The 26316-nt window shown below is 46.4% G+C and overlaps 1 protein-coding gene across 1 annotated transcript in view; it reads left to right on the forward strand.

Moving 5' to 3' along the window:
- The first annotated feature begins 318 nt into the window (after positions 1-318).
- Positions 319-26316, forward strand: part of LOC132567693 (protein FAM163A-like) — a 111667-nt gene continuing 85669 nt past the window's right edge. The window contains exon 1 of the mRNA XM_060233369.1: positions 319-880. The gene's annotated coding sequence lies outside the window, so the exon portion shown is untranslated. The remainder of the gene's footprint in view (positions 881-26316) is intronic.

Genomic DNA, 26316 nt, shown 5'->3' on the forward strand with positions numbered 1-26316 from the left:
TTTTCAGCACCGCGGACAGCACCACAGGGAAGGCGGGCAATGCTTGTTTAATCGTTTTCCGCCTGCTGCTGCCGCTGATTCACAACATCTGCCGGTTTTAAAGGGTTAGTGACGGGGGCTGCCTTTGCAACCTGTTGGGTCAGCGTGAACTCTGGACGGGCTTCTCTCGCCTTGCTCCTTCTCTGCTCTGGCGCTCTGCTCAGTTCTCAAGGGACCATCTTCCCTCCCGTGGCTCCACCTCTAAGTCTCCTCTGAAGTAAGTTTCTGAGGGTTCCCCGCCCGTTCTTTTTAAGGAGACGCTGCGTCACTTTTGATGCTCTTGGGTATCGTATTTTTGCCAGGTGTGCGTAAACCCAGCTGCGTTTGGGAAGGACAGAAGACGCTGAAGCTGAACTTGGAAGAAAAACCCTCAGCTTTCGGGGGCTTCTTTGGATTGAGAGGTGGAGGTAAATTCCCCACCCGCCCAATTGCATCTCGGCCAAGTTGGAAAACGCGGCCAAGGAGAGCTTTTGACAGAAGATTGGAACCCTTTCTCCTCCAGGTTTTATCATCTCTCCCCTCCCTCTCCGGTTTATCTGTGACCCCCTTCGCCTATGATCTAGGTAGTGGTGTGTGTGGGGGGTCCCACTCCCAAACTCCCTCTAGCAGGCGATGAAGCACAGGCGCCCCCTGCAGCTGGGGGGAATCCAGAGCACCCTTTTGGAAAGCCTCGCTTTGAAACCTACCAGAAGCGCTCGGAGAGCCTGAAGGCGCGGTTGATCTTGACCAGCCGCCACCGCTCCCTTTCCAATTGTTCTCCCGCCGTCGCTAGCGCGGCCGGGCGTCCTTCGGACAGCGGGGGCAAAGGAAACCAGACGCCTCTGCAACAGTCGCCTCCAAGGTAAGTTGTTTTTTTCCGGCGGCTACCCAAGACGGCGTGTTTCCTTTGGCGCGTCCAGATAATTAAAATCGGGTCTCTTGGATGCGGAGAGAGGAACGGAAGGACATTTCCCGGGGAAGGCTTGTCTTGTGCCTAGGAAGGGACTGTCCGCCCTCCTCTCGGTTTTTTTTCATGGAGACTCTCCGGGCGTGTTTCGGGCGCTCCGGTTGCGGTGGTTTGGCTTCCTGTATTGGAGCGACACTTTCCCACCCCCTCCCTCGGGAGAACTGCAATTGGCTTTCCCCATTCCCCACCACCCACTTCCATCCTTGTGGGAGACAAGCGCGGTTTGCTTGGGAATCTGCGCCTCCGACGCGATCTCCCCCCCGGGAAAGCAAACCGTGGCAGACAGACCAGGGACGTGCTAGAGTGACTAGGGAGCCCGGGGTGTGGGTGTGTGTGTGTGGCTGAGCAACATTCAGACGTGTCTCCTTCCAGCATCGCACCTCCCCCACAAACCTGCGCTTGGAGATGGGGAGGCAGCCCTTATTGTCTCTTATTTTCTTTTGGGGAGGGGGAAACCCTTTCAGAGGGGATTGCGCGCAAGCTGGCGGAACGATGCTGTGGATGCGTTTCCTCCTGTCCTTCCCCGCTTCCCTCCGTGGAGGTTCGGTAGGGGAACTGTTCTGCACTTCGATTTTGTTTGTTTTGCCGGGTGGGGTGGGGGGCAAAAGAGGGAAATGGAGGAGGAGGAGAATCATAGAGAAAAAGAGGGATCTTCTATGGAGCTGTTGGCAAAAGACTTGCTTATTTCGTTTGATTGGAGGCAATAGAATGAAGAGGGCAGCGTTGGGTAGACAGAAAAGCAAGATTCTCTCTCTCCCCACTGTCATGTGTCAGATTTCGTATCCCATAAAGAGTGGCAGGCAAAGGGGAGACAGAATTGACCCACCAAACTAGTTAACACGTGTACAATGCAATCCTAAGAACCTATACTCAGAAATAAGTCCCATTTGAGTTCAGTGGTACTCAGGGGTCGTTTTTGTAGAAAAATAGGTGGTGGAGCTCATCCAGGGATTATTATGCAGCTGCACCTACTATTCAATGGACAAGGTGGGAAGGAGGAGGTGGAACTCTCCGAAAGGTTCAGGAGCTGGGCTCCTGTGAGCTCCCACTCTATCCGAGGCCTGGTGATACTTACTCCCTAGTTAGAATGCTTAGGATGGCAGCTGTAGTGGCTGAGAAGTCTCTGGTTTCTCAAACATCCATGTGGTATTAATGGCTAGAGTGTCAGATGAGGATCTGGGGGGACCTGAGTTCAAATTCCTACTCTGCCATGAAGCTGGGCAGGTGACCTGAGGCCAGTCACTCACTCTCTTGACCTCACTGGATTGTTGTGAAGATAAAATGGCAGGAAAGAACAATATATGCCACCCTGCCCTTGGAGGAACTGACCCTCCAAGCTGACAAGAGAACTTTCCTGTGGGTTGTGGCTTTTTCTGAAGAATGAGAACAAGGGCATCATTTGGGTTTCCCACCTCAGCTACCCCATCCCAATCTGATTCGTGACTCTTACGTTAGATGTTTGATTATTATATTTATTTGCTTTATTTATATCCTTCCTTTTCCTTCCAATGGGGACCCTAACTGGCTTTCATCCTTCTCTTCTTTTTATCCTCACAACTACCCTGTGAGGTAGGTTAGGCTGAGAGTGCGTGACTGGCCCAAGGTCACCAGGCAAACTTCCATGGAATAAGTGGGGATTTGAACCAGCATCTTCCTGATCCTAGTCCAACACTTTAACCACTACGCTATGCTGGTTCACATGTGATGGGTGTGACTGACAGCTGCCATCAGAGGAATTGGGGTGGTGGTGATTGCTTGTTTTTAATCCTATACTTCCTTGCTGCCTTGACCTCAGCAAGTAAAATTGCTAATCATCATGCTGTGAAAGCCCTGACCTGGATAGGCCAGGATAGCCCAGTCTCTTTAAATCTCAGAAGCTAAGCAGTGTTGGCCCCGATCAGTATCTGGATGGGAGACCACCAAGGAATTCCAGAGTCACTATGCTGAGGCAGGCAAAGGCCAACCACCTCTGAATGTCTCTTGCCCTGAAAACCCTGTGGGGTCATGATAAATCAGATTTGGCTTGATAGAGGGAAGAAGCTCTGAAAAATGTCACCTGTTAATTTCACCCTTAGCACAGGAAGAAGGCGGATGGGGATTTTATTCTGGCTAGTTGGCCACCCTACTTCTCTCTCATTGGGGTTAATTGTTTCCAGTTAGTAACTACTAATATAGCCATTAATGAGCTATATTACTAATGAGCCACTTCGGTGGGAAGGGCGGGATATAAATCAAAATATAAATAAATAAATAATTACTTTTCAGCAGCTTGTAAATATTCTCACTTTTACACCCCTTTCCTGCAAGCCGTCTGGGGATTCACTTTCTCCTGCCTGCAATAAACAAGGAATATTGTATTTGAATAGGACATCTTTAGCTGCTGACTTTCCCTCATTGTTCTCTGTCATATGTGGCTCAGCTCTTCTTCTCAACTCACTTCCCTGTACCATCTGAACAACCTTAGTAAAGTAACTTTCCTGTAAACATTCAGAACCCTTGGTTTGTGATGGCCGAATGGGATGTTGGAAGGGCACAAGCAAGGAATTTCTCGTGTTTTTTGGCGGGAAGGCACAGACTCAGTACAGGGCTCCTGTAGTCCTCTTTATTGTAGCACAAATACAGTGATTTACGCATACTGAGGGATAAAATTGGCACCACATTTCTCCATGTGCCACCTCCTCAAGCCCAGCAGACACAGAAGCCACTAAGGACTTTATTTACTGGCTTGCCAAGCCCTCAGCTCTGTTTAAAATAAAGCCACCCTGAGGTAATTTGCAATGACGTTACCAAGGCTCCTCTGCTCCGCCTTGGCAGACCTCCCTCCAGACCTTGTCTGCTGTTTTACAAACCAAGGAGGATGAGAGATAATTAAAACCCACACTGAAGAAATTCATTTTACTGGGAAGGATAATAAATAGTGGATGTTCAACCTTTCTAGCGTTCTGCAGTGGCTGAGAGTCAAGGATACAGTTTCTGACAGAAATAAATTATTTGTCTCAAAGCAGAAAGAGTACCAGTAAATGTCAGTTGCTTCCGAATAAAAATTAAAGGGACTTTCCCCTCAGGTTCCTTAACTTTCCCCACAGCTGAATCTAAGCTGTTAATTTATGGACCAAAACCTGTCAAATAGCTTTTTCTATGCAAGAAAGTCTATAAGATAAAACCTTAAAACAGCATGGCCCATCCTAGGCTAAAACACCAACCCGGTCGTCTTCCATTTGAAGAGACTCTGGGATAGAGTACAGTCCCTAACCTGTTGAGGTAACTGCTAAGTAATAGCCAACTAGAAATTGGTTATACTCTCATTTTTTTGGGCCCCTCAGTAAAACACTTTACCTGAGATCATTACAAGAGTGGTTAAACTTGTGGTCCATCATCCCTGGATAATAATTTGTCACATGGGAGTGATATGTGGTTCAGATACTGGTTAATGTGCGAAGGATTCTGTTTTACAGCAGATGGTGGGGCTCAGTGATCCTATATAGAAGCATAAGCAGTGCTTGAGTCCTTCAACCTCTAGCTCAGTATTTGAAGCCTGTCCCAGGGGTCCTAGAAAGCACAATACTATTTCTTAATTGGTACTTCACCTTTCCTTGAAGGAGCCCCCAGTAGTTTTTTGTCTCACAATCTTCCTATGAGGCATGTTGACTTGCTCAAGACTACCCCAGTCAGTCTGTTAGGTGAAAATAGATCTGAACCTGAGCCAGAACTCCTTCACACTATTCTGTTGCTCCAAACAAAGTCTCCCCATCCCCTCCTGGAGCCATAGAGCTGCTGACATTGCTGCAAAGGGTTGCTTGGGCCCGGCTAGCAGCATAAACAGTTCGGTACGCAAAGCTGAATACCTCCATTGTGTTGGCACCCTTCTTCAATACACTGTCTCAAGTCAAAGTAGCCCCTTGAGTAGCTTGGTTGGAGAACCAGCCTGGGCTTGAGTGTCTCACATCCCAATTCTACCATTATTCTCAGGAGATTAATTTTTGTGATCTTAGGTCTGAGGTTTAATCAACATTTCTAGGAAGCCCCTGTTATTTATTCTACCACATTCTCAGGCAATTAATTTTTGTGAGCTTAGGGCTGCAGTTTAATTAACATTTCCAGGAAGCTCCTGTTATTTATTTATATAGGGAACCAAAGCAGTTTACAACTTCATCATCCATTTTATTCTCATCAATCCATTTTATATGAGGTAGGTTGGGCTGAGAGAAAGTGATTAGCTCTAGGTCACCCAGTGAGCTTAAGTGGCAGAGTGGGCAGTAAAAGGACCCTGGTTCAGTTGCTATACCACACTGCTTCTGTGGAACATAGGGCCAAACTAAAGATTACTGTTCTTAAAGAAAACTACAGGGGGGCAGTTATTTCCCCTATACAGGGGCTCACACAGCTAATTAAGGAAGATTTATTTAATTGGGATTCCTACAAAATTTCTTTCTGGCTTTGCTGTAAGAGACTAAATATCTCCTCTGGAATTTCAAGTGCAGTCCTAATAAGATGAACCAGTGTGGTACAGTGGTTAGAGCATTGGACTGGACTGCGGAGACCCTTTTTTTAAAAAAGCAAAAATTGGGCAAAAAGTTGCAGAAAAAATATATGTGTATCTCTAAAACAAAATTACAAAACACCCTAAGTACATATCTGAAAATATTTTTTTCAAGAAGTGACACATCAACAAAAAAAACCTCATATCAAACAATTTTAGATAAATCGATACACCCATGAAATGCATAAAATACACCTTGTTGTATTTTATGTATAGCACATGTGTATACATTTATAGAAATTGTTTTAAATCATTATTATATATGCTCCTTTGTGAGGGGTAGTATGTTTTACATTTTGAAAATTTTTTAAATACACACATTTACAGTGTTTTGTGATTGGAGACATACACACATATATTGGTTTTTCTGCAACTTCTTGAATTTAGTCTTTAGTTTTGTTGCAAATCCTTGTTTGCGCTGAAACTTCCTCAGTGAAAACCAGCATCAGATTTCTGCACTCTCATAGATGCTTAGTGGCTTGCTGTTTTCTCTTGTAGGCTCCCCAACACGGTTGTTGTGAAGATAAGATGGGGAGAAACATACATTCCTTGGAGAAACAGTGGGATAAAAATACACTTGATGTGTAAGAACTATGGGTTGCCGTTCAATTAAAGTAATCTTAGGATCTTGCATAATGTTAATCAATCATAAGAATCTTAATCAACTAACTGATTAAATACATTTTCACATGAATAAAACAATGGGTTTTTTTGGGGGGGGAGGGGGCGGGAAACGCACACATACAACTGAGAACAACATTTCCTTCTAGGTAAGAAATAAGGAGGAAGGCCTCATCTTAGAAGCTGCCTGCTGGCCATAGGTTTGTAAATATTTACATCAAATTCAATTAACAAAGCTTGCTTCCTGCTCAATGTAGGGCATTCCCTTAGCCACCTGCAGGATTTTAATAGAATTGGTTTGTCTGTAAAGTGGTGCTCCTAACAGGAAAATATATCAAATGTGTGTGCTTTGTAACATCTAACCATTAACAGAATTCTTTCATCTTAATTGGAACTCAGAAGGGCCATAGAGAGCCTTTTCTCCAGCTAGAACAGCTTGTTTGACTTTCCATTGTTTCGACTCAGAAGGTATACATGAGATTTCTACAACTCTTTTGGGGGAAAGAGTTTTACCTCTTTTGTACCCACAACCAAGGCCCAATCTTCTGACAATTTACTTTGGGATTCAACCCCTCTGAATATGTGGGACTTAATTCTGTGTACATATGCACAGGATTGGACTGATAGTGGAACAAAAAGATCTGCTTGAGTTTTGTTCAGAAAATGCTGAAAATACTGTCATATGCGGATCAGCATTCCTCATCTCTACATAGTGGGTTCTTCCTCAGTTTCTCAATCTGTATCCTAAATGGAAGCATGTAGAATACTTTTGCTTAAAAAAGTTAAGCCTGACCATTTAATTCTCTGCAGTGGACAAGAAAGCGCATTGCATGATTATACCTTCTGCATTGTTGCTGTTTCTAAAACTGAGAATGTCTCAAATTCTTTTTCCTGAAGGATGATGAAAATGTAGCCTGGTAGTTTCCATGTTTTAGCAGAAGCTTATCTAGTGAAATACATCTCCCTCCTCCCCAATATGGGTGTGCATCAGATCATTTGTGTGAAATATAGCTTAGATATGGTTTTTAGGATTTAACATGGAAATACATCCATTTTACTGCAAGAAAAAATAGGGCTGAGACACGTGTGTATATCTGATGATTTTCCTGGGAATTAATTTTTGCTTTATTTCCACAAGCTGTAATTAGAAAGCGGAAGGGTATTCCACACAAAGCCCAGTTTTGTCTGGGCCACTGGGATTCCTCTGAGCAGTGGCCCCCAACCTTTTAGGCACCAGGGACTGGTTTTGTGGAAGACAATTTTTCCACGAACTGGTAAGGGGGGTGGCGCTGGGGTTTTTGCCACCCCAGACTGCCCCCTCGCCCATGCCACATCCCTGCCCCCTATGGTGGGGTCTTTAAATGGGAGGGGAGACTGGGGCTGTTTCTGCCTCCCCCTCCCATTTAAAGACCCCAACTAATCAACTGATCAGTGGAGGTCTATAAATGAGGGGTAGGGTAAGATCACAGCAGCTCTGCCCTTCTGCCGGCCTGGGACCCTGCAAGGGGAGGTAGCCTTGGAGCGAGGCCGTGCTGCCTGTTTAATCCAGGGCTTCTCTGCCTCACTCTGCGACCCGGTTGATAGCAGGCCATGGACCGGTACCAGTCCACGGCCTGGTGGTTGGGGACCCCCGCTCTAGAGCAAGTTCCCCAATCATAATTAGTATGTTAAGACTGTCTGGAAGTTGAGGTGCAGTTTCTTGCAATGATAACATTTGCCTTGTTTTTCTGACAGCTATGTGAGAATTGTAGCAACTCCACTCTTTGATCTAGGCCAGTATTTTAGACTGCCCTGAACTATCCACATGCCAGTCCACTCCAGAACTTTCAATAGACTAGAAGGACAAAAAGTTAGTTCTAGAAGCAAATCAACAACACTTTACAAAGTTCTTATATCCACTACTTGGCTATCATCATCAAGTGCTTTTAATCAAACATACCCAAGGAGTTCCCTACCAGGAAATTAACTCCCAGACACATGGGGACTGATCTGGATCAGCACAAGGAAAAGAAACTTAAACCTCTTTTATGTATTGTTTTTCGGATCTGAATTGCCCCTGGGAGCCACTGTTCAATGGGGAAGCCTACATGCAGCCATCAGTACATGTAGCTTTCCCTAGTGAGCAAACAGTGGCTCCCAAGAGCCATTTCAGGTTGGGAAAATGGTATGTAGTAAAAGCCCCTTTCCTCATGCATCATGGTACCAGTCCAAATAAACCCTCATGTACCTGGGAGAATTTTCCAGCTGGGAACTGAGAGAACATGTCTGTCCAAAGTCCATCTGGGGGACACATGGATTTATAAGGTGGAAATCAGCCCGCTATGAAGAAAAGGAGCCTCTCTGTTAAAACTTTGTTTAAAACCCTGCTGCCTCCTAATTTTCATGCCTGGGTATAAAAGGCTGCACCTCTTCCTATTACTGGAGAGGAGTTATAGCTCAACGGTGGCTTATTTGCTAGGAACATAGAAAAAGCTTTCCCGGTTAAAAGGGTCAGATAGTAGGTGGCATGAAAGGCAGATGAAACCCTGGGGAACTGCAGCCAGACAGAGTAACCAATAGTGACCTTGATAATATTTTCATGTGTCCCTGTATGTGTATGATGCTGAGACTTTGAAACACAATGGAATTCAATCCACTCAGATAGAATATGGCCTTTCTGTGATGCTGATTTAGGGTGGCCAGTCACCCCTGGCCACCAGCAGTGGATGGGGGGTAGGGTTGCCAGATCAAGGTTGGGAAACTCCTGGAGATTTGGGCGTGGAGCCTGGGGAAGACAGGGACTTTAGTGGGGTACAATGCCATAGAGTCCACCTTCCAAAGCATTGATTTTTCTCAGGGGGAACTGACCTCTGTAATCTGGAGATGAGCTGTGATGCCTGGGGGCTGGCATCCCTGTTTTGGACTGTGTTTGTTATTGAACAATATTTGGGCTGATTTGCAACCTGGCAGCTGTTCTAGTTGGAATGACTGTAGTCACAGGAATCTCGGGCAGTGATTCTTTAACTGAACAGCTTTGCGGGTAATTTAGGGACTGTGATATACGCTGTAGATAATTAGGGAACAGTTTTGCTTGCTCTAAAGCCGAAGGCTGATGATTGAGTTGGTTAAACAAATGCAAACAATGGCGAAGCCATAAGTCTTCTCAGGATCTCTCTGAATATGTGTGCTCCAATCTGTGTGACACAAGCCTTAATTTTAGCCAGGGCTCAGTCCCAGAACATCATCTGGTTGGTTCAAATCAAAACATAAAATTCAACATCACTCACTTTCTGGGCCTTTGGCCCCTGTTGACACTCTTTGTCTTTGGGATCCCTAATCCAGGCAACTTTCCTCAGTCCTCAAGCTGTTGTGCAATGCTACTCTTATCCTTGGGGTCCGTGAAGTTTTACTACCAGCCATGACTTACAATGTTCCCTTCCTGCAAGAAGTGGATTGCGAACATTCTGTCAGTACGTTTCCTTCAGTATATGAACTTTTTTGTGAACATTCTGTGACATCATACCAGTGCAGCCAATCATGGAGGCTTCATCACCATAAACACAGTACACTAGGGGTGGCCAAAATTGCTTAACGTAAGAGTTACATAGAGTAAGCAACAGATGTTTGAGGGTCGCAAGACAGAAAGGAGCGAAGGCAGGCAGAAAGGGAGGAAGAAAGGAAGGAAAAGAGGAAGGGAGAGAAAGGAGGGAGGGAAAGGTGGAAAGAAAGCAACTTCAATTTTAAATGCATTCTCCAAACTGCCGACTGGCTTCACTTGTAGAAGTGATTTAAAAAGACAAATGCCTTCTCCAAACTGGCTGACAAGGTGGTGGGGGCTTTGAGAGTCGCACAATATGTGTGAAAGAGCCACAGTTTGGCCACCCCTGCAGTACACTATAAACTTGCTTTCTAGTCCACCCAATACTAAGGAGCCATGGTTGGTAATAATTCAGGCACAATAGATGTGCCACAAGGTTGGAAGCCAAACCACTCCAAGACATGTAGGTGGGCTGCCTATGTATTACACTATACACCAATTTGATCTCTTAGCATACTTGCCAGAAAGAGCTGGTTACCATTGATTTAGGCTATGTAATCTAATCTGGATAATGAGTTTGCCCATAATGGCATCGCTACAACACCAATATCAGCGGCGTCACTAGGGCGGGGCCAAGGGGGCCATCGGCCCTCCCCCAGAGCATTCTCATTGGCCCCAGGCACTGACCCATGACCCCCCCCCCAACAGGAAGGGGCTGGCCCTGGGACTAGAACGCTGCTGCTGTGTGTGGGCTGGCCAGGATTCTGAAACCGGGGCCGCGCTGCCACCGGCTCAGCTAAAAGCATGTGGGTGAGTGGGGGAAACTTAAATGCTGCAAAACTGGTATCTTGGATTACGGGGGCTGGTCATGTGACCAGAGGGTGGATGATGGAGGGGCCATGTGAAGTGGGCGGGGTTGTGTGCGGAGGGGGTGACGCAGCCCTCCAAATGGGGTGATGCCCAATGGGGGGGGTGACTTGAATCAGTTACACCCCAGGGTGCAACCCACCCTAGTGACGCCTCTGACCAATATAATGCAGTTGTATGGTTAATCACTTTGTAAGATTACTTTCCAATTTTAAGTATTTTGCAATGGAAAAAAAATCTTGAAAACTGTGAAAATTAATCCAATGGCTTCATTTTATTGATTTTTAGGCTTATACCTTCCTGCCCTTGGGTCACAGGGCTTGGGGTGGCTCACGTAAAACAATCTCTAAATAAAGACAGAACATACTTACAAAAATATTAAATCCCAATCTGTGAAATAGCACTCTAGCTCAGGCATCACAATAAAACCATCATTTGGCATCCAACAACCATACCCCAAACTGGTATTAAAGAAACAAATGGCATTGATAAAAAAAATTGGCCTTGAACATCCTAAACAAAAAGCCTGGTAGAACAGCCCTGTTATAAAGGCCTTATGGAAGCTAGAAAGATCCCTCAGGGCAGTGTTCCCTCTAAACTGAGTTAGTATGAGCTAGCTCAGTTTTATAGCCTCTGGCTCACAAATTTTTGTCTTAGGTCAGGAAAAATGGCCCCAGAGCAAGCTAATTTATGTAGTAGCTCACAACTTTAATGCCAGAAGCTCGCAAAGTAAAATTTTTGCTCACAGGACTCCACAGCTTAGAGGGAGTTTGCCTCAGGGCCTAGATGGCAGAGAGTTCCACCACTCAGGTGCCACTAGAGAAAAAGCTCTTGCCCTCTTGAGGACAGTTCAGCCACCTGTGGGCCAGGCATGACCCGATGGAACAGAATTTCAAGGTGTTCAGTGCACTCGGGAGAAAATGGGAATCATAGAATCATAGAGTTGGAAGGGACCTCCAGGGTCAACTAGTCCAACCCCCTGCACAATGCAGGAAACTCACAAATACCGCTCCCTAAATTCACAGGATCCTCATTGCTGTCAGATGGCCATCTGTTAAAAAGCCTCCAAGGAAGGAGAGCCCACCACTCCCTGAGGAAGCCTGTTCCACCGAGGAACCACTCTGTCAGGAAGTTCTTCCTAATGTTGAGCCAGAAAGTTTTTTGATTTAATTTCAACCCGTTGGTTCTGGTCCTACCTTCTGGGGCCGCAGAAAACAATTCCACACCATCCTTTATATGACAGCCCTTCAAGTACTTGAAGATGGTGATCATATCACCTCTCAGCCGCCTCCTCTCCAGGCTAAACATCCCCAGCTCCTTCAACCTTTCTTCATAGGACTTGGTCTCCAGACCCCTCACCATCTTCGTCACCCTCCTCTGGACTCTTCTGAAAGACCCTCATGAGCCAAACAGAGGGGAAAGGGAAGGTCTGTGAAGGGAAGGGGATCGGCAGAAGTCACCCTCCTCTTCCAATGATGGAAAGTGCTATTGGTTTATTTCCTTCATTTAAAACCCGCCTTCCCCCCCACCCCACGTAGACCCAAAGCAGCTTTCATCATTCTCCTCTCCTCCATTTTAACCTCACAACAAACCTGTGAGGCAGGTCAGGCTGTGAGAAGGTGCGACGGTTCCATCCCAGGAACCCAAGCCATTATCGTTCCTGTCAAAGCATTTTTAACAAAACATGTATCCTAGCCAAGCGTCTACTCCAGCATGCCAAGAGGACATTTTTCATTGGTAGTACTGACAATGGGAGAGTGTAATTCTGTCTTTTAGACTTTTGGATGGCTGGAACAAGAAAGGTTCCATAAAAGATTTTGGCATGGCTGAGAGAACGAAAAAATAATGAGATGGTGTCTAGCCCAGCAAGAGGCTGGCTCCCCCTTTTGAGAAATGCTGCTCTGGATCCTGCTGCACAGCATTCTCAGTCCAGTTCCAGTAAGGCAGTGGTTTTCAGTCCATATGTTCTGCTGGGTCACAGAGCCTTAGGGAGCCGCTATTTCTAATTTTTGCTTGCTTTTGGAAGCACCTGCAGCTAGTGTGTGGTGTATAGCAGTAAGATGTAGCTCCTGTCTCTCTCCTAGGGTTGCCAGCTCTAGGTTGGGAAAATACTTGGAGATTTGGGGGTGGAGACTGAAGGCAGCAGAGTTTGGGGAGGGAGGGACCTCAACAGGATATAAGGCCATGGGTCGAATTCTAGCAGGAGCTCCTTTGCTTATTAGGCCACACACCCCTGATGTAGCCAATCCTCCAAGAGCTTATGAGGCTCTTTTTTGTAAGCTCTTCAAGGATTGGCTACACCAGGGGTGTGTGGCCTAATATGCAAAGGAGCCCCTGCTAGAATTCCACCCCTGTATAAGGCCATCGAGTCCACCCTCCAAAAGCAGCCATTTTTTCCAGGAGACTTGATCTTGGTCGTCTGGAGACCAACTATAATAGCTGGAGATCTCCCACAAAAACCTGGAGGCTGGCAACCCTCTTCACATGCATGCTGAGAGGAGCAGCAAAATGGCAAATTAAGCGTTATCAGTGGCAGGAGAGGATTCATCCATGGCTCCTCTTTCTCCTTGGCTGTTCTTATTTCTTGTCTACTTCCTGGTGCTTGAAGTAACCGGTGTTCACCGACCAAATGAGCTAGTACTTCATCCACCAAGAGTGCTGGTGTTATGCTATTATTTATTCATCTGAGTTCTACACTGCTTTTCAATCCAGGAGGATCCCCAAGGTGGCTTACCCAGAATGAGAAAATCTAGTTAATCAGGAGAAGTCCCCATCTCCTTGGATATGCCAGTGGTCTGTGGTGATGTCACAGAAAACCCCCAATTCTCGCCAAGTCTTTTGATCCCAGCCTCATGGGCACAGTCAGGGCTTTTTTTGTAGCAGGAACTCCTTTGCATATGAGGTTACACCCCCCCATGTAGCCAGTCCTCCAAGAGTTTACAGTAGGTCCTCTAAGAAGAGCCCTGTAAGCTCTTGGCGGATTGGCTACATGGTGTGTGTGTGTGTGTGTAGCCTAATATGCAAGGAGTTCCTGCTACAAAAAAAGCCCTGGGGATAGTATTAATAGGGCAGATGTGCAACCAAACTTACTGCATGAGCCACCAGTTGCAGTCTGTTCGGTTTATGGCATTCTGATATTTTTTGTTTCTGAATAGCTGCAAAAAAGTTTGTGTAGTGGAGGGGTCAGAGGAAGAGACTTTCATTATTGTTCTTAGGACACCTAGTCTCGTCTTAAGAAGGAAGTGTTTGGTCTTTTCCTTTTAGGAGTATGCAGGGCTTTTTTTCTTTTTTGTAGCAGGAACGCCTTTGCATATTAGGCCACACACCCCTGATGTAGCCAATCCTTCAAGAGCTTACAGGGCATACTGTAGTCTTGGAGGATCAAGAGGGTGTGGCCTAATATGCAAAAGAGTTCCTGCTACAAAAAGCCCTGGGAGTATGAATAAATTATGGCACTTAAAAAAAAAAAGTTAACTGAACTTTTGCTATTATTTGCTACTGTCATTGGCTATTGTTATTTGGATGTATCTTTTACATGAATTGTTGCTAAACTTTAAGCAGTCCAAGTGTTCAAGGAGAAGGATGGGGAAATTCTAGATAAATAACTCACCCCGCCCTCCCGCTGAGTCCCTCTTTTGCTGAGCTTGGAGGTGCAGATCCCATAACTCCTCACTAAGCCAGTTTCACAGTTTGAAGGTCAGAGCTCACAATATTAATGGTTTGTTCTCGAGATGAAATATTTAGTGTGGCTCTGTTACTGCTCCTTCCTTGAAAGTATGTTTCATGCTTCATTTGGTGGTGATGTTAAGAGATTTCATGCCGTATTTTTTCCCCTTCCACTCAGCTGGAAATTTGTAAAGGGTATGTGCGTATGCATGAGATGTCCAGGGATGTGCAAATTTATGCGGTGAAAGCAAAAGGCGTGTGTATGTAACTGTGAAGCGATGCACACTACGGGAGGGTCTTGGGCATTTATGACTACTGGTAGACTGCAATAACATTTTGCTGCAGACCTCCAAGACACACTTAGATCTCTTGGGTCAGCTCAGTACCAAGTTGTCAAGGAAGCTGGGAAAGTGGTAAACTAGGCCACTGTGGCTGCTGTCCAAAAGACACTTTCCTGGGAGCAAGACCCATTGAAGAAAACAGGACTTACTTCCGAGCTGGCCTACTAAGGGTCACTCCTGATGTAACTGGTCAGTTGCAAGCTGAAGAAATGTAAGCCTCATCTGGATCAATATAAATAGGCACCTGAATGAAGAAGACTGTAGATTTATACCCCATCTTTCTCTCTGAATCAGAGTCTCAGAGCGGCTTACAATCTCCTTTATTTTCTTCCCTCACAACAGACACCCTGTGAGATAGGCAGGGCTGAGAGAGCACTCACAGAAGCTGCCTTTTCAAGGACAACTCCTGCGATAGCTATGGCTAACCCAAGGCCATTCCAGCAGCTGCAAGTGGAGGAGTGGGGAATCAAACCCGGTTCTCCTAGATAAAAGTCTGCACACTTAACCACTACACCAAACTGGCTCTCTCTGAATTAAGAGAATCCTCTTTAATGCTTTGCTCCTTAAATGGTTAGCATTTCAGACTAGGATCCGGAAGACTCAAGTCTGAATTCCCCCCGCTCCTGGGGAAGCTTGCTGGGTGACCTTGAGCCAGTCACACACTTTTAGCCCAAACTGTCAGCAGAGTAATCAACACAGCAGAAGCGCACAAACTGATTAAAGTGTATTTAAAGCTTTATGCAGGAACTAACATGCTTGATACTAAAGAGAAGAAACAGAAATAGGTTCCTAGTTACACTGCTAGCCGAGGGAATATCTGTGGAACTTCCAAGAAGTGGGATATTCCCCTGAGAGTAGCAATCTGGGGAGAGAAGGAATGAAGATATTATCTTGTGTAATTAATAATCTTGCCACCCCCTGTAGAGTCTTGTTCTCTTGTCTCTGTACACGAGACATTGCCAATTCCAATATAACCTACCTCGCCAGGTGGTTGTGAGCAGGCCTTGGATTCAGCGGGAGCTCACAGGAGCACAGCTCCTGAACCTTTCTGAGAGTTCCACCTCCTCCTTCCCACCTTGCCCATTGAATAGTAGGTGTAGCTGCATAACAATCTCTGGAAGAGCTCCAACACCTATTTTTCTACAAAACGACCCCTGGTTGTGAGGATAAAATGAAGGTGAGAAGAGAACTATGTGAGCCCCTTTGCGCCCCGATGGGGCAAATGGCAGGATACAAATGAAGCAAATATTCGAAGAAGGGAACTGTCTAGACATTCTCTGCCTCTTAAAAGTGATGATAAAGTCCACCTGTTTCCCAGAGATACTGCCTAACAATTGAAGTGTATCCAAGTCACTTCAATACACTTCTGTCCTGAAATGCTTCATCTTGCTATGTCATTAACTTATGGAATTCATTGCTGCTGGGTGTGGAAATGACCTATGGCTTTTAAAAGAGGTTAGCCATTTTCCTGGAAAATAAGTCCATCAACCAGGATACTGACATCCTACCTATAGAGGCTGAACCCAGAATTATCAGCTGCTGGGCCAGTTAGCTATCACTTTTTTTAAAAAAAATCATATCTTGCTTTTCTCCCTAATCAGGGACTCAAAGTGGTTTTTCACATTGTCCCCCTTCTCCCTGCTTAATCCTCACAACAACAACCTTGTGAGGGTAGCTTAGGCTGAGAGTCTGGGATGGACCCAAGGTCACCAGACAGGCTTCTGTAGTTAAGTGAGGGGTTCTATCCTGATAGTCCCAAATCCTAGTATGACACTCTTGACCGCTATACCACTAGGGTTGCCAAGTCTGACTCAAGAAATATCTGGGGACTTTGGGGGTGGAGTCAGGAGACTTTAGGGGTGGAGCTGGGAGTAAGGATGTGACAAGCATCATTGAACTCCAAAGGAAGTTCTGGCAATCACATTTAAAGGGACCACACACCTTTTAATAATGAAGGATAGGAGCACCTTCTTTTGGGGCTCTTAGAATTGGACCCCCTGGTCCAATCCTTTTGAAACTTGGGGGGTGTTTTGAGGAGAGGCACAAGATGCTATGCTGAAAAGCTGGTGCCTCTGCCTAAAAGAAACAGCTCATCCGGAGCCCCATATACCCATGGATCAATTCTCTATTATACTTTATAGGAATTGGTCTCCATAGAGAACAATGGAGTGCCCAGCAGACATTTCCCTCTCCCCCTTGCTTTCTGATGACCCTGAAGTGGGGGGAGGGTCTCCAAACCGGGGATCCCTTGTCCCTGCCTGGAGATTTGTAACCCTATATACCACACCGGCCCTGCTTGAGAGCTTCCAGAGGCATCTATCTGGCAGTCTGTTTTTGGGAATGAAATGCTGGATTTGAGGGAGCTTGGCCTGATTCAGCAAGACAGTTCTCATGATATGTGAAGCAGCTGAGTACATTTCTTTCCCCACAGGTATGTGCTTTCTGAAAACACCACATAGGGAATCAGAATTAGCTTGGGATCTCCAGCTCATTGGGTTGTGGCACTTTCCCCCAGTGCAAGAAGTCCGATGCAAGAGATTCTTCCATCGGCAGAAGGCTTGCAGGAAAACACCACTCTTAGCGGAAGAAATTCCCAGGATCCAACCTCCCCCCCCCCATGACTTGCAAACGATGGAAGAAAAAGATTACAGCCAATGTGAATAGTAATAGGGAAGAAGTGAGTACACGGTGAAACTTTAATGGATTCCTGTTATGTAAGAAGTTCTCCTTTTGGTACTGGAGCTGCTGATGAAGAGGCAGCCATTGTGAAGCCTGAGGCCTGATTGAGCCTAGAATGTTCATATAGAGCTGTCCAGCCAATAGGAAGCTAACACTTTGTCCATTGGTACATGAGGTACCTCTGGGGTAGGTTTGGATGAGAGAGAATGACTGACCCAAGGTCACCTCTGCGCTTCATGGAAGCATGCCTCATTTTGGGCAGCAGATCACAGGAGTGGAGCTCTAGAACCTCTAAATTTTACTGTGTTATTTCTTTCTTACAACCTTCCCCCCGCCCCCCAAATAATTGCTTCTGGGCTCCGTTGTTCAAGCTCCCTGGAGAATTTTGCTGAACTCTTAAGATTTGACAAACTTTCTAATATTTTTCCCCACACAAAAAAATGAGGAAATAACCAAAATATATCAAGCAGACAGATGGAAATCTTTCTCATGCCACTGTGGCCACACAGGAGAAAGTAATTTTAAAAAATACGATGGGAGTAAGGTTTATTATGACAATTATAACTCAAGAAGCATTTTAAGGTAGATGCTGAGCTGATATAACTTAGTACACCTTCTGGTGATGTCAGGGAGTGTGTGGAATATGCAAATGAGTTATGCTAAGAACATAAGAGAAGCCATGTTGGATCAGGCCAATGGCCCATCCAGTCCAACACTCTGTGTCACACAGTGGCAAAAAATTTTATATATACACACACACTGTGGCTAATAGCCACTGATGGACCTCTGCTCCATATTTTTATCTAAACCCCTCTTGAAGGTGGCTATGCTTGTGGCCGCCACCACCTCCTATGGCCATGAATTCCACATGTTAATCACCCTTTGGGTGAAGAAGTACTTCCTTTTATCCGTTTTAACCTGTCTGCTCAGCAATTTCATCGAATGCCCACGAGTTCTTGTATTGTGAGAAAGGGAGAAAAGTACTTCTTTCTCAACTTTCTCCATACCATGCATTATCTTGTAAACCTCTATCATGTCACCCCGCAGTCGACGTTTCTCCAAGCTAAAGAGTCCCAAGCGTTTCAACCTTTCTTCATAGGGAAAGTGTTCCAGCCCTTTAATCATTCTAGTTGCCCTTTTCTGGACTTTCTCCAATGCTATAATATCCTTTTTTGAGGTGCGGCGACCAGAACTGCACACAGTACTCCAAATGAGACCGCATCATCAATTTATACAGGGGCATTATGATACTGGCTGATTTGTTTTCAATAATTCCTTCCTAATAATTCCCAGCATGGCGTTGCCCTTTTTTATTGTAAACGCACACTGTCTTGACATTTTCAGTGAGTTATCTACCATGACCCCAAGATCTCTCTCTTGGTCAGTCTCTGCCAGTTCACACCCCATCAACTTGTATTTGTAGCTGGGATTCTTGGCCCCAATGTGCATTACTTTGCACTTGGCCACATTGAACTGCATCTGCCACGTTGACGCCCACTCACCCAGCCTTAAAAGATCCCTTTGGAGTTCCTCACAATCCTCTCTGGTTCTCACCACCATGAACAATTTACTGTCATCCGCAAACATGGCCACTTCACTGCTCACTCCCAACTCTAAATCATTTATGAACAAGCTAAAGAGCATGGGACCCAGTACCGAGCCCTGCGGCACCCCACTGCTTACCGTCCTCCACTGTGAAGATTGCCCATTTATATTCACTCTCTGCTTCCTATTACTCAGCCAGTTTTTGATCCACAAGAGGACCTGTCCTTTTACTCCATGACTCTCAAGCTTTCTAAGGAGCCTTTGATGAGGAACTTTATCAAAAGCTTTCTGGAAGACAAGGTAAACAACATCTATCGGGTCTCCTTTGTCCACATGTTTGTTCATGCTAATGAGCTCCAGCACCTCTTTTCCCACAAAATGACCTCTGCATGGAAGAGTGGAGATTTCAATTCAAGTCTTCCAGATCCTAGCGCAGCACTCTAATCCCTACCCTGCCCTGGGTCTTTCCTTAAAAGGGAAGTTCTCTATATTCCTGGGATATCAGCACAATACCATCTTTCTCCCATGGGAAACTGGTTCTAGCCTCAAAGATGTCTGTACATAAATAAACTTTTCAGTTATTCCAGTGAGCTAAGTTTATGTTTGATTTACAAAAGGCAAAGTAGTCAATGTCACACTTCGGGTTCTGTGAATAAGCAGAGTTCTTAAACGTTTTATTATTCAGAGGGCACAGATGTGCCACACAGTCCTATGATGGATGGCTTGATGGAAGGGTGATTGATGGTTTGGAATCTTAGCTTCTAAGCAGCCTATCTATCCTTTTTCATAATGACTAAGAATGCTTATTAGCTTGAAACATATCAGACAGGAGGATAGCAGACCTATGAACGTGAAATGTTTTTCTGGTCTGTTGGGCGCTGGGCTTTTTTGGTAGCAGGAACTCCTTTGCATATTAGGTCACACACTCCTTATGTAGCCAATCCTCCAAGAGCTTACAGTAGGCTTTGTAAGAAGAGCCCTGTAAGCTCTTGAAGGACTGGCTACAGCAGGGGTGTGTGGCCTAATATGCAAAGGGGTTCCTGCTAAAAAAAAAATAAATCCCTGATCGGGGGTGTTCAGAAATACTCCTCTCCTAGCTCTGCATGAAATTCCTTAGCTCAAGGGCCCCCAAACTTGGCAAGCCTGTAAATACTTTTGGAATGTTGAGGGTGCCAGACATGGAATGACTGCCATGGGAGCTGGGGCCCAACCCAAAATACTGGGAACTTACAATTCAAGCCTCTTCCTACAATGGAGACTGCTTTGGGTTTCCCTACAGATCCAAAGGTGACTCCTCCTTCTGCTGCACTTCCCGCTCCAGTGAAATGGAGGAAGGCCAGGATTGGATCTTTCGCTTTGGGGGTGAGATGTTTAGTCAAAGAAGCAGCTCAAGCACATTGGGTGCAATGGAGGGGTTGGGCTTCCCCCTCTGGCCAGCTCCATGCTGGCAGATCGGAGGTCCTGAAAGTGGGGGGAAACCGGCTCCCATCATGAAAATGGGAACTGTAACTGCATCCCTGATCCCCACCAGCTAAAAAAGGAGACTGTACACTGTATCAGCACACACACGGGGGTGGAATTCTAAAAAGAGCTCCTTTGCATATTAGGCCACGCCCCCCGGATGTAGCCAATCCTCCAAGAGCTTACAAGGCTCTTTTTTGTAAACTTTTGGAGGACTGGCTACATCAGGGGTGTGTGGCCTAATATGCAAAGGAGCTCCTGCTAGAATTCCACCCCTGTACACACATACAGGTTTTTCAAGGCATAGGTTTTTCAAGTTAAGTTATTAAGCAGAGATGGTTTGCCATTGCCTTCCTCTGCAAAGTCTTCCTTGGTGGTCTCCCATCAAGATACTGACCCTGCTTAGCTTCCATGATCCAATGAAGCTGAGATATACTATATCATCTATATCCCTTGGCAGTTTTTTTTGCCAGAAACCAAAAGCTAAGAGCTTGTTCATAGTAGGTGTGTTCTGAAGAATAGCTCTTAGCCAGGTGGTAAGGTCAGTGTCCGGGCACCATAAATGCTTCCTTATTAGCAGTCCTCAGATTCTCTGATTCAGTTCTGAAGTCTACAAGAAGCCTGAATAAGGAACTGGGATCTGAACAGCTCATCTGAATTGAGTAATGAAATAGGAACCTACTTCCACTTTCTCTTGAATACATACTAACTGTAATTTCTTCCTGCACATAGCCCATATTTGGATTTTCAGGCTTTTCAACTAACCCCCTCTTTCCCCAAACATTTCTGTTCCCCACTAGAGCAAAGGACAATAGACATGAGCTGTATGTTGGGTGCTTCTGCAAGAGAAGCAGTTGCAAAATTTGAAATGGCAATCTTATAAAAATGTGGCAATTAATTATGGAGCCCCATCAAAACGTTTCACAAATGTGCAGAAGGTCTAGACATCTAGAGTCGGGTGAGTCCCTAGAAATGGATCAGTTGGTATTTTTTTTGGGGGGGGGGATTGTCACTCACTCACTTGTTCATGGAACAGGAAGTGTGTTGAAGATGCTTTCAAGCATTCTTCTAAAGCAGAAAAAGAAAGGAAGAGAAAGCATTTTTTTACTAATTGCATTGCAAAGTTAACTAAAAAGAGTTTTTGTGGGCCCTTCTAGAAGATAACACGGTGCCAGTGAAATGCCTTCAGGTAAGCCAGTCAAGTGGACTGGAGCTAGGCAGGCAAAATGGGGAGGCAGGCTTGGCAGCAAGGGATGTTGGGTAGATCTAAGGTGGTGCACAGCTTCATGCTATGGGAGGCGGTCCTTCTGGTCTGCAGGTCCCAGGCTATGAAGAGCTGTAACGGTTTGACTGGCGCATAGAATTGAGCCTGGAAGTCCATGGGGACCAGCATATCTGCAAAGCACAAGTTGGATGGGTTCATAATAGTGACCAGAACCAGGCAGTCAATGCAAAGGTATCTTTTGTGCTATTTGGCACTTCTGAGTTGTCTTCAAGGGCAGCTCCTAGAAATAGAACCCAAACCCAACAATAGCATGGCTGTAATGCGGCAAGCATTTGAAGGTATAATTTAAATCCTGAAGAAAAAAAAAAAGTAATTAAGGACTGTCTTGTGAAACTTTTAAGTGGCAGATTTGTTCTGTCACACCTGACAGGGAGAGGCATAGAGCAGACGGCTGCTGCAATTCATCCTTGCTGAGTATCTGGAGCATAATGTAGGGACAGATGGCAGGTTGCCCGTTGGGATAAAAGCTGCAAGACTATAATGTGCGCATGCGTGCCTGGAGAGGTTCTGCTGCCACACAGTGTCCTTGCAAAAAAGAGGGCTCAGGGTCATAATTCCCCCATTTTACATTTGGGGTGCAGACAGATGCCACTTCCTAATCCTCTACAGATTCATCCCCATAGCCAATAAAGATCTGAGCAGGGGGCGAAACTTACCTTTGCGAATATGTGGGTGGAGATCCTCCAGAAGCTGAATCCAGTGATGTCAGATTTGGGGTTTGTACCGCATGCACAGAGCATGGGCTGTTCATAACAAGCCAGGACCTGTGAAAATTTCACAAGGGACAGAAAATTAGACCCACACATGCTCCATCCCTCATGACCCTTTTAAGCTGTGAATCTGGCTCCATCACAGGTTTTCCTTTGGGAGCTTTTGCCAGCATTGCTGAGAGCCTGGTGGCCCAGGGCAAATCACAGCTCCTCCAGCACTCCCTCACAACACAATCAGTAGATAAAATAATTATGTTTATGTCCATGAAGTATTGAGATTAACGTATCTCATAGCTCAGTATGTTTTATCTAATGATATGTTCATTAATCACCAGGAATGCCAGATCACTGGCAAGGCAAATATACTTCCTGCTTGACTGTGTAAACCAGGGGTGCCAAACATGTGGTCCGGGGACTGAATCAGGCCCCCGGAGGGCTCCTATCAGGCCTTGAGCAATTGGCTGCAATCTACTTTCTTCTCCCTCTCTCTTGCTTCCTTCTGCATCTCAGCTTGCTTTGCCAGGCTTGCTCAATCGCACAGGAGCTACAGAGCAAAGTGCTCTGTTTTCTCCATTGGTTGAGCACCCCCCCCCCAGTAAACTGGGGAGGGAAAGAGACAGAACTTCCTTTGCTGAGTTCTCTGGATCCCACGGGAGAAATACAAAGAAAGCACCTTTAAGACCAACAAGTCCTAATGTTTAAAGCATGTTTTACTTCGAGGTCGAGTTTGTCTGTGTCCTTTAAAATGTTTATATCTCTGCTACCTAATCTTAAATAGGTACATACATGGCCTGGCCCGACATGACCCGGCCCAGCTCAACAAGATCTCATTTAGGTCAGATCCGGCCCTCATAACAAATGAGTTCGACACCTCTAGCAAACCATTGCACTAAAGCTGCCATAAATAAAATAATTCCTTTGAGGATAGACTCTATGGCATTGTACCTTGTTGATGCCCCTCCCCTGGCTCCACCCCCAGATCTCCAGGTGTTTCCCAACCTGAAACCCTAACTAAAGGGGCGTTTTCGCACTCACCTTCAGCCGGCGCGACCCCCCTCTTCACCGCACAGGATCTGCGCGGATTTCGCACTAAATGCCACAGAGCAGCCGGAAGAGCCGGAAGCTCCCGGCGCAAAACCCGCTCATACGTAAACTGCCAGATCTCCAGGTGTTTCCCAACCTGAAACCCTAACTAAAGGGGCGTTTTCGCACTCACCTTCAGCCGGCGCGACCCCCCTCTTCACCGCGCAGGATCTGCGCGGATTTCGCACTAAATGCCACAGAGCAGCCGGAAGAGCCGGAAGCTCCCGGCGCAAAACCCGCTCATACGTAAACTGCCAAAAAGCAGTTTCCATTTGCGCGGCTTTTGCGACGGGAGTTTCCGGCTCTTCCGGCTGCTCCATGGCATTTAGTGCGAAATCCGCGCAGATCCTGCGCGGTGAAGAGGGGGGTCGCGCCGGCTGAAGGTGAGTGCGAAAACGCCCAAGGTGAAAGGCTGGGCAGGCACAACCTTGTTAGCCCAATAACCTTGGCCTATATGACCAAGATGTTGGGAGACTCTCAACCTTCTAGGCCCCCAGAGCAGTATGCCCTCTTTGTGCCCCTGCTTTTTTTGCTGATGAATCTGTCAGTGGGAATTAGGTTCATAGGTTGCCCAGCAGAGGATGGAATTCCCAGTCCCATATTTTCCTTCCTCCCTTCCACCTTTAGGACCCCTGCTGAAGAATGACCAAACTTCAAGCCTAACTTCTGGTCTTGGCTGTCTGAGGACCCCCATACATACATGCTTCCTTTTCCGCTTTCAAAGTTCCCCAGGTCTGTTCTTGTTGGTTTGTGGAAGGCTGGTGGTAAGGTTGCCAGCCAGCAGCTGGCAACATGGAAGAGCTGGGGAAAGAGGGACATGACGGTCAAGCAGTGTTACATCACTTCCAGAGGAAGCCCCAGAGTGATGTCACTCCACTCTAGGGGCGTTTTCGCACTGACCTTAATCAGCAGTGACGCCCCTCTTCACCGCGCAGGATCGGTGCGGATTTCGCACTAATTGCCGCGGAGCACCCGGAAGAGCCGGAAAGTCCCGCGGCTTTTGCGGCGCAAACGGAAACCACCAAAACCCAGTTTCCATTTGCGCCGCAAAAGCCGCGGGACTTTCCGGCTCTTCCGGGTGCTCCGCGGCAATTAGTGCGAAATCCGCGCCGATCCTGCGTGGTGAAGAGGGGCGTCGCTGCTGATTAAGGTCAGTGCGAAAACGCCCTAGGAATTCTTGGATTTCCCCCAGAAGTGTCGTAAACACTACTGTCACACCAACAGTGATGGAGTGGGGAGGGAGGAGGAAATTCCTGCCAGCTGCAGGAGCAGTGGCAGGCAATGAAAGCTGTGGAGAGTTTTCCAACCCCCACGCAGGAACCTGACATGTTTCTGGAAGGGTAAGAAGCACTTAAACATCCCACGCCTTAAGCAGCAAGGATATCCAAATGCAGGGTATTTGCATGTTTCTATCCTATCTTTCCTTGAAGTTTAGAGCAATGTATGCAGTTGTTCCCTCCTTCATTTCATAGGGTCACCAATGTCCAGCTTGGGCCTTGACTTCTTCCAGAATTACATTATTAAAAGTGAAGTAGGTGCTAGGTGAACCTCAAGGGGAAGGGAGTTCCAAAACCAAGAGGCCACCACAAAAAAATGCACCTGTCTCTTGTCTCTGAAGGCAGGGCATGGAGAGCAGGGCTTGAGAGGCAGATTTTGACTGGCAGACTGGATAGCACGGAAGGAGGACAGGTACTTATGGCCCCAAGCCACGAAGGCATAAAAGGTAAAAATGGCAATGTGTGCTTAATCTAGCAACTCTGTTTAGGAACAAGCCATAAAAGGTCCTCTGCCGAATAATGTAAGTGGAGGGACATGGCCCTTCAGCTTCACAGTCTGACGCTGGCAGAGGAAGCGAGAGGGCATGGTGACGATGTGCAAAGGCACCTAGGACTTAATAAATTGTGCCCTCCTTCCTGAGCCCAGCTGTGCATCTGCCGAGCTCCCTGTCAGCCATCCAACAGATAAGCAACCAATAGAGAGGAGAGACTTGCTTTCTGGCAGCCAAGGAAATAGCAAGGTCCTGAGGGTAATGAAGTACCCAAGTAGAGTAACTGTGCATGGCACGAGGCTCTCATTGATCAGACACCCCCCCTCCTGATCACTTCGCAGCTCTGGCTTCACAAACCTCTCCACAAATGAGAGGTTTGTGGTTTGTCCTATCAAGCCGCTGGTGTCTGCATGGGTTTCTTGAGCAACCTGAACACAGGGATGCTTGTGAAAGTGCCCTTATATGGACTCCGACTCCTGGTGTACCCAGGGCCAGTGCTAGGCTTTCTGGCACCCTAGGCGAATCACCCACTAACGCCCCCCCCCCCTTAAAATATAGGGAAATTGAAGAGTGCCAAACTTGAAACTTTTCACATTTTTAATTTACTGATGTTTATTTTTTTTTTTTAAATGTGACATTATAAAAAAATTGTGAGAAGTGCTTGCTGGCCATGCCAGGAAGGAGGGTGGCAGGATAGGATGAGATGGGAGGCCAAGTCACACATCGGGGAGAGGGGGGTGGCTTAGCTTTGTTGAGGGCAGCTTGGTGATGGGAGAGGACAAGGTGACAGTGGTCAGGAGCCAGAGTCATGCGTCAGGGAGGGGGCGCCCAGTGGTGCTCCCTAGGCCAGGTGGCGCCCTAGGCGACTGCCTACTTTGCCTACTCCCACGCATCGGCCCTGGGTGTATCAAGTTTGGTACTGTCTACTCAGAACAGCAGCATTGGTATTGTCTGCTCAGAGTGGTAAGCTGCAGTACTGCAGTCCAAGCTCTGCTCACGACCTGAGTTCGATTGGGTTAAGGTAGCCAGCTCAAGGTTGACTCAGCCTTCCATCCTTCCAAGGTCAGTAAAATGAGTCCCCAGCTTGCTGGGGGTAAAGTGTACATGACTGGGTCAGGCAATAGCAAACCAGCATGTAAAAAAGTCTGCTGTGAAAACGTAGTGATGCGATGTCACCCCAGAGTCAGAAATGACTGGTGCTTGCATAGGGGGCTACCTTTACCTTTACTCTGAGTGGCAGCAACTCTC

Source organism: Heteronotia binoei, chromosome 2, assembly GCF_032191835.1.
Source record: "Heteronotia binoei isolate CCM8104 ecotype False Entrance Well chromosome 2, APGP_CSIRO_Hbin_v1, whole genome shotgun sequence".
NCBI classification, from domain to species: Eukaryota; Metazoa; Chordata; class Lepidosauria; order Squamata; family Gekkonidae; genus Heteronotia; species Heteronotia binoei.